Genomic DNA, 8954 nt, shown 5'->3' on the forward strand with positions numbered 1-8954 from the left:
GCCCCCTTTCTGCCAATCATGGCGTTAAACGCCAGTCTGGTGCCCTTTCTGGCGTTAAACGCCCAGAATGGTGCCAGACTGGGCGTTTAACGCCCATTCTGCTACCTTTACTGGCGTTTAAACTCCAGTAACTATCTCCTCCAGGGTGTTCTATTTTTCATTCTGTTTTTCACTTTGTTTTTGCTTTTTCAATTGTTTTTGTGACTTCACATGATCATCAACCTACAGAAAACATAAATAACAATAGAAAATTATCATAGAATAGTAACGATTGGGTTGCCTCCCAACAAGCACTTCTTTAATGTCAATAGCTTGACAGTGGGCTCTCATGGAGCCTCACAGATGTTCAGAGCAATGTTGGAACCTCCCAACACCAAACTTAGAGTTTGAATATGGGGGTTCAACACCAAACTTAAAGTTTGGTTGTGGTCTCCCAACACCAAACTTAGAGTTTGACTGTGGGGGCTCTGTTTGACTCTGTATTGAGAGAAGCTCTTCATGCTTCCTCTCCATGGTGACAGAGGGATATCCTTGAGCTTTAAACATAAGGGAGTCTCCATTCACTTAAATGATCAATTCTCCTCTGTTAACATCAATCACAGCTTTTGTTGTGGCTAGGAAGGGTCTACCAAGGATGATGGATTCATCCATGCACTTCCCAGTCTCTAGGATTATGAAATCAGCAGGGATGTAATGGTCTTCAACCTTTACCAAGACATCCTCTACAAGTCCATAAGCCTGTTTCTTTGAATTGTCTGCCATCTCCAGTGAGATTCTTGCAGCTTGTACCTCAATGATCCCTAGCTTCTCCATTACAGCAAGAGGCATGAGGTTTATGCTTGATCCTAGGTCACACAGAGCCTTCTCAAAGGTCATGGTGCCTATGGTACAAGGGATTTAGAACTTTCCAGGGTCCTGTCTCTTCAGAGGTAATCTCTGCCTAGTCAAGTCATCCAGTTCTTTGATGAGCAATGGAGGTTCATTCTCCCAAGTCTCATTACCAAATAACTTGGCATTTAGCTTCATGATTGCTCCAAGGTACTTAGCAACTTGCTCTTCGGTAACATCTTCATCTTCTTCAGAGGAAGAATACTCATCAGAGCTCATGAATGGCAAAAGTAAATTTAATGGAATCTCTATGGTCTCAGCGTGAGCCTCAGATTCCTATGGTTCCTCATTAGGGAACTCCATGGAGGTCAGTGGGTGTCCATTGAGGTCTTCCTCAGTGGGAATCACTGCCTCTTCCTCCTCTCCATGTTCGGCCATGTGAGATGTGGTTATGGCCTTGCACTCTCTTTTTGGATTCTCTTCTGTATTGCTAGTAATAGTGCTAGGAGGGAGTTCAGTAATTTTCTTACTCAGCTGACCCAATTGTGCCTCCAAATTTCTAATGAAGGACCTTGTTTCAGTCATGAAACTTTGAGTGGTTTTGATTAGATCAGAGACAATGGTTGTTAAGTCAGAGGGACTCTGCTTAGAATTCTCTGTCTGTTGCTGAGAAGATGATGGAAAAGGCTTGCCATTGCTAAACCTGTTTCTTCTACCATTGTTGTTGTTGAAACCTTGTTGAGGTCTCTGTTGATCCTTCCATGAGAGATTTGGATGATTTTTCCATGAAGGATTATAGGTATTTTCATAGGGTTCTCCCATGTAATTTACCTCTTCCATTGCTGGGTTCTCAGGATCATAAGCTTCTTCTTTAGAGGAAGCTTCCTTAGTACTGCATGTTACTGCTTGCATTTCAGACAGACTCTGAGAAATCATATTGACTTGTTGGGTCAATATTTTATTCTGAGCCAATATGGCATTCAGAGTATCAATCTCAAGAACTCCTTTCTTCTGATTTGACCCATTATTCATAGGATTCCTTTCAGAAGTGTACATGAATTGGTTATTTGCAACCATTTCAATGAGTTCCTGAGCTTCTGCAGGCGTCTTCTTCAGATGAAGAGATCCTCCAGCAGAGCTATCCAATGACATCTTGGATAGTTCAAACAGACCATCATAGAAAATTCCTATGATGCTCCATTCTGAAAGCATGTCAGAAGGACATCTTCTGATCAATTGCTTGTATCTTTCCCAAGCTTCATAGAGGGATTCTCCTTCCTTTTGTCCGAAGGTTTGGACTTCCACTCTAAGCTTGCTCAATTTTTGAGGTGGAAAGAACTTTGCCAAGAAGGCATTGACTAGCTTTTCCCAAGAGTTCAGGCTTTCTTTAGGTTGTGAATCCAACCATGTCCTAGCTCTGTCTCTTACAGCAAAAGGAAAAAGCATAAGTCTGTAGACTTCAGGGTCAACCCCATTGGTCTTGACAGTGTCACAGATTTGCAAGAATTCAGCTAAGAACTGATGAGGATCTTCCAATGGAAGTCTATGAAACTTGCAATTCTGTTGCATTAGAGAAACTAATTGAGGCTTAAGCTCAAAGTTGTTTGCTCCAATGGCAGGGATTGAGATGCTTCTCCCATAAAAGTCGGGAGTAGGTGCAGTAAAGTCACCAAGCACCTTCCTTGCATTGTTGGCATTGTTGTTTTCGGCTGCCATGGTTTCTTCTTCTTTGAAAAGCTCTGTTAGGCCCTCTAGAGAGAATTGTGCTTTCGCTTCTCTTAGATTTCTCTTCAAGGTCCTTTCAGGTTCAGGATCAGCTTGAACAAGTATGCCTTTATCTTTGCTCCTGCTCATATGAAAGAGAAGAGAGCAAAAAAGTAGGGAATCCTCTATGTCACAGTATAGAGATTCCTTGAGGTGTCAGAGGAAAAGAAGAATAGAAGGAGGAGGTAGATGGAAAAGAATTCGAACATATAAAGAAGGATAGAGTTCGAATTGCACCTTGAGGAGGAGTGTTAGTCCCTTAAATAGAAGGATGTGAGAAGAGGGAAAGAATTTTTGAAAATAAATTAAAAAGATTTTGAAATAATTAAAAGAAATTTGAAAATTTGATTGAGATTTTCAAAAATTTAGATTGGGAAAGAAATAAAGTGATTTTTGAAAAAGATTTTGAAATTAGAAATTAAAAAGATATGATTGAAAATTAATTTTGAAAAAGATGTGATTGAAAAGATATGATTGAAAATCAATTTAGAAAAAGAAAGTTTTTAAAATTAAAGTTGATTACTTGACTAACAAGAAATTAAAAGATATGATTCTAAAATTTAAAGTTTGATCCTTTCTTAATAGGCAAGTAACAACTTGAAAATTTTGAAGTAAATCTTGAATTGAAGCAAGGATTTTTGAAAATAGTAAAAATAAATATAAAATGGAAAGAAATTGATTTTGAAAGAGATATGATTGAAAAGATATGATTTGAAAAAGATTTGATTTTGAAAAATTATGAAAACTTGAAAAAAATGTGAATTAAAAACAAAATCTTCCCTCTAGTGTCATCCTGGCGTTAAACGCCCAGAATGGCATCCATTCTGGCGTTTAACGCCCAAAATCCTACCTTTTTGGGCGTTAAACGCCCAGCCAGGGTACCTGGCTGGCATTTAAACGCCAGTTTTCCTTCTTCACTGGGAGTTTTGAACGCCCAGCTTTTTCTGTTTGATTCCTCTGCTGAATGTTCTGAATCTTCAATTCTCTGTATTATTGACTTGAAAAGACATAATTTTAAAAATATTTTTGAATTTTTAATGATGAGAAACAATAAAAATTGCAACTAAGATCAAATAAACAATGCATGCAGGACACCAAACTTTAAAATTTTCATATAAGAGACACTAAGAAATTGAGAATGCATATGAGAAACAACAAAACACACAAAACAAGAGAATTTAAAGATCAGAGCACTGAAATCATCAAGAACAACTTGAAGATCAATGAAGAACATATTGCATGTTTTCGAAAAATGCAAGAAGAATGCAATTGACACCAAACTTAAAAATTGATACTAGACTCAAACAAGAAACATAAAATATTTTTTTAATTTTTATGATTTTATAAATGTTTTTGTGATTTTTGAAACTTATATGGAAAGGAAAATAAAGGGATTCAAAACTTTTAATAAGAATTCCAGGAATCATGCAATGTTAGTCTAAAGCTTCAGTCTAAAAAGGATTAGACATGTTTGGCCAAGCTTCAGCAGGACATTACATTCAATAGCTAAATTGATGAGAATCAATCAGCTTTTGTGATGATAAGAACATCACCTTGAAACTCTAGAATTCATTCTTAAAAATTCTGAAAAGTACCTAATCTAAGCAACAAGATGAACCGTCAGTTGTCCAAACTCGAACAATCCCCGGCAACGGCGCCAAAAACTTGGTGCACGAAATTGTGATCATCAACAATGGCGCCAAAGACTTGGAGCTCTCAAACGTGAATCACACTTTGTCACAATTCCGCACAATTAACCAGCAAGTGCACTGAGTCGTCCAAGTAATAAACCTTACGTGAGTAAGGGTCGATCCTACGAAGATTGTCGGCTTGAAGCAAGCTATGGTCATCTTGTAAATCTCAGTCAGGCAGATTCAAATGGTGATGGAGGATTGATAATTAAAAGATGAATAAAACATAAAATAAAGATAGAGATACTTATGTAATTCATTGGTGGATTTCAGATAAGCGTATGAAGATGCTTTATTCCGCTTGAACCTCTGCTTTCCTATTGCCTTCTTCCAATCATTCATACTCCTTTCCATGGCAAGCTTTATGTTGGGCATCACCGTTGTCAATGGCTATATCACGTCCTCTCAATGAAAATGGTCCTGATGTTCTGTCACAACATCGGCTAATCAGCTGTCGGTTCTCGATCATGTCGGAATAGGATCCATTGATCCTTTTGTGTCTGTCACACGCCCCACAATCGCGAGTTTGAAGCTCGTCACAGTCATCCCTTTCCAGATCCTACTCAGAATACCACAGACAAGGTTTAGACGTTCCGGATCTCAAGAATGGCCGCCAATAATTCTAGCCTATACCACGAAGGTTCCAATCTTAGATTAGAAACCCAAGAGATATACATTCAAGCTTGTTTGCATGTAGAACAGAAGTGGTTGTCAGTCACACGTTCATAGGTGAGAATGGTGATGAGTGTCACATAATCATCACATTCATCATGTTCTTGGGTGCGAATGAATATCTTGGAGAAGAAATAGACTTGAGTTGAATAGAAAAACAATAGTAATTGTATTAATTCATGAAGAACAGCAGGGCTCCACACCTTAATCTATGGTGTGTAGAAACTCCACCGTTGAGAATACATAAGAACAAGGTCTAGGCATGGCCGTGAGGCCAGCCTCCAAACGTGTCTAAGATAGCACAAGACTTATCAAAGATCCAAAGTATGAAAATACAATAGCAAAAGGTCCTATTTATAGAGAACTAGTAGCCTAGGGTTTACAGAAATCAGTAATTAATGCAGAAATCTTCTTCGGGGCCCACTTGGTGTGTGCTTGGGCTGATCATTGAAGCTTCAATGTGTAGAGACTTTTCTTGGAGTTAAACGCCAGCTTTTGTGCCAGTTTAGGCATTTAACTCCAACTTTTGTGCCAGTTTTGGAGTTAAACGCCAGAATTCTGGAGCTGACTTAGAACACCTGTTTAGGCCATCAAATATGGGGCAAAGTATGGACTATTATATGTTGCGGGAAAGCATAGGATGTCTACTTTCCAACGCAATTGAGAGCGCGCCAATTGGGCTTCTGTAGCTCCAGAAAACCCACTTTGAGTGCAGGGAGGTCAGAATCCAACAGCATTTGCAGTCCTTTTTCAGCCTCTGAATCAGATTTTTGCTCAGGTCCCTCAATTTCAGCCAGAAAATACCTGAAATCACAGAAAAACACACAAACTCGTAGTAAAGTCCAGAAATATAATTTTTAAATAAAACTAATAAAAATATAATAAAAACTAATTAAAATATACTAAAAATATACTAAAAATAATGCCAAAAAGCGTATAAATTATCCACTCATCAATGATGCTAAGCCAGTGGTTCAACCACAGAGGCGGCTAAATCCAGCCATGAAGGAAGTAGTGCAGAAAGAGGTCACCAAGTTACTGGAGGCTGGGATTATTTATCCTATTTCTGATAGCCCCTGGGTGAGCCCTGTTCAAGTTGTCCCCAAAAAGAGAGGTATGATAGTGGTTCATAATGAAAAGAATGAACTGGTTCCTACAAGAACAGTTACAGGGTGGTGCATGTGTATTGACTAAAGAAGGCTCAATACAGCCACCAGAAAGGATCATTTTCCTTTACCATTCATAGACCAGATGCTAGAAAGACTAGCAGGTCATGAATACTACTGCTTTTTGGATGGATATTCAGGTTATAACCAAATTGCAGTAGATCCTCAGGACCAAGAGAAAACAGCATTCACATGTCCTTCTGGAGTGTTTGCTTATAGAAGGATGCCTTTTGGTCTCTGTAATGCACCTGCAACTTTTCAGAGGTGCATGCTCTCTATCTTTTCTGATATGGTAGAGAAGTTTTTGGAAGTCTTCATGAATGACTTTTCAGTATTTGGAGACTCATTCAGCTCCTGCCTTGACCACTTAGCACTTGTTATGAAAAGATGCCAAGAGACCAACCTAGTTTTAAACTGAAAAAAATGTCACTTTATGGTGACTGAAGGAATTGTCCTTGGGCATAAAATTTCAAATAAAGGAATAGAGGTGGATCAAGCTAAAGTAGAAGTAATTGAAAAATTACCACCACCTGCCAATGTTAAGGCAATCAGAAGCTTTCTGGGGCATGCAGGATTCTATAGGAGGTTTATCAAGGATTTTTCAAAAATCGCAAAACTTCTAAGCAATCTGCTAGCTGCTGACACGCCATTTGTATTTGACACAGAGTGTCTGCAGGCGTTTGAAACTCTGAAAGCTAAGCTGGTCACAGCACCAGTTATTTTTGCACCAGACTGGACATTACCATTTGAACTAATGTGTGATGCCAGTGACCATGCCATTGGTGCAGTACTGGGGCAGAGGCATAACAAGCTTCTGCATGTCATTTATTATGCTAGCCGCATTTTAAATGATGCCCAGAAAAATTACACAACCACAGAAAAAGAATTGCTTGCAGTGGTTTATGCTATTGACAAGTTTAGATCATACTTAGTAGGATCAAAAGTGATTGTGTATACTGATCATGCTGCTCTTAAATATCTACTCACAAAGCAGGATTCAAAACCCATGCTCATAAGATGGGTGTTGCTTCTGCAAGAGTTTGATATAGAAATAAGAGATAGAAAAGGGACAGAGAACCAAGTGGCTGATCATCTGTCCCGGATAGAGCCAGTAGAAGGGGCGTCCTTTCCCTCTATTGAGATCTCTAAAACCTTTCCTGATGAGCATTTGTTCGCCATTCAGGAAACGCCATGGTTTGCAGACATTGCAAACTATAAAGCTGCAAGGTTCATACCCAAGGAGTACAACAGGCAACAAAAGAAAAAATTAATTACTGATATAAAGTACTACTTGTGGGATGAACCCTATCTCTTTAAGAGATGTGCAGACGGAATAATCCGTAGGTGTGTGCCTAGAGAAGAAGCACAGAAGATCCTATGGCATTGTCATGGATCACAATATGGAGGTCATTTCGGAGGTGAGCGAACAGCTACCAAGGTCCTCCAATATGGTTTCTACCGGCCTACACTCTACAGAGATTTTCGAGAGTTTATACGTAACTGTGACAGTTGCCAGAAAGCTGGTAATCTACCTCATGGTTATGCCATGCCTCAACAAGGAATCTTGGAGATTGAGTTGTTTGATGTTTGGGGTATTGACTTCATGGGGCCTTTCCCACCATCATACTCAAACACTTATATTTTGGTGGCAGTCGACTATGTATCCAAATGGGTAGAGGCCATTGCCACACCCACTAATGATACTAAGACAGTGTTGAAGTTCCTCCAGAAACATATCTTCAGCAGGTTCGGTGTCCCTAGAGCACTAATTAGTGATGGGGGCACGCACTTCTGCAACAAACAGCTTTACTCTGCTATGGTCCGGTATGGAATTAGCCACAAGGTGGCAACTCCATATCATCCACAGACAAATGGGCAAGCTGAAGTCTCTAATAGAGAACTAAAAAAAATCCTGGAACGGACAGTAAGTACCCGTAGAAAGGATTGGGCGAGAAGCTTGGATGATGCTCTGTGGGCTTACAGAACAGCATTCAAGACTCCTATAGGGACCTCTTCATACCAGCTTGTGTATGGTAAGGCCTGTCATCTGCCCGTGGAACTGGAGCATAAGGCCTACTGGGCAACCAGATTCCTAAACTTTGATGCCAGATTAGCTGGAGAAAAAAGGTTACTCCAGCTAAATGAGCTAGAGGAATTCAGACTCACTGTTTTCGAAAATGCTAAGCTTTACAAGGAGAAAGCAAAAAGGTGGCATGACAGAAAGTTGTCACCTAGAGTCTTTGAACCAGGACAGAAGGTTCTGCTATTTAACTCTAGGCTCAGATTATTCCCCGGGAAACTGAAATCCCGGTGGAGGGGACCATATGTGATTACAAGCGTGTCACTATATGGCCATGTGGAGCTTCAAGACATTGATTCTAATAAGAAGTTCATTGTTAATGGACAGAGAGTCAAGCATTATCTTGAAGGCAATGTTGAGCAAGAATGCTCAAGGCTGAGACTAGATTAAAAGCTCAGTAAGGTCAAGCTATTGACATTAAAGAAGCGCTTGTTGGGAGGCAACCCAATGTTATTTAACTATATCTCTTTATTTTTTACTGCTATTTTATGTTTTTTTAGGTTGATGATCATATGAAGTCACAAAAACTACTGAAAAATCAAAAATAGAATGAAAAACAGCATTAAAAATAGCACACCCTGGAGGAAGAGTATTCTGGCGTTTAAACGCCAGAAACAAGCATCTGTCTGGCGTTTAACGCCAGAAACAAGCACCAAGCTGGCGTTTAACGCCAGAAACAAGCATCAACCTGGCGTTAAACGCCAGAAACAGGCTACATTTGGGCATTTAACGCCAAAAATAGGCAGCAGTCTG

General features: G+C 39.5%; 1 non-coding gene across 1 annotated transcript; it reads left to right on the forward strand.

Annotated features, from left to right (window-relative positions):
• Positions 1-2034: 2034 nt before the first annotated feature.
• LOC112781746 (small nucleolar RNA R71) lies at positions 2035-2142 on the forward strand. The gene has a single exon (XR_003192506.1). It is a non-coding gene; the product is annotated as a small nucleolar RNA R71 (small nucleolar RNA).
• Positions 2143-8954: the final 6812 nt, after the last annotated feature.

Source organism: Arachis hypogaea, chromosome 19 (genome assembly GCF_003086295.3).
Source record: "Arachis hypogaea cultivar Tifrunner chromosome 19, arahy.Tifrunner.gnm2.J5K5, whole genome shotgun sequence".
Taxonomy (NCBI): Eukaryota; Viridiplantae; Streptophyta; class Magnoliopsida; order Fabales; family Fabaceae; genus Arachis; species Arachis hypogaea.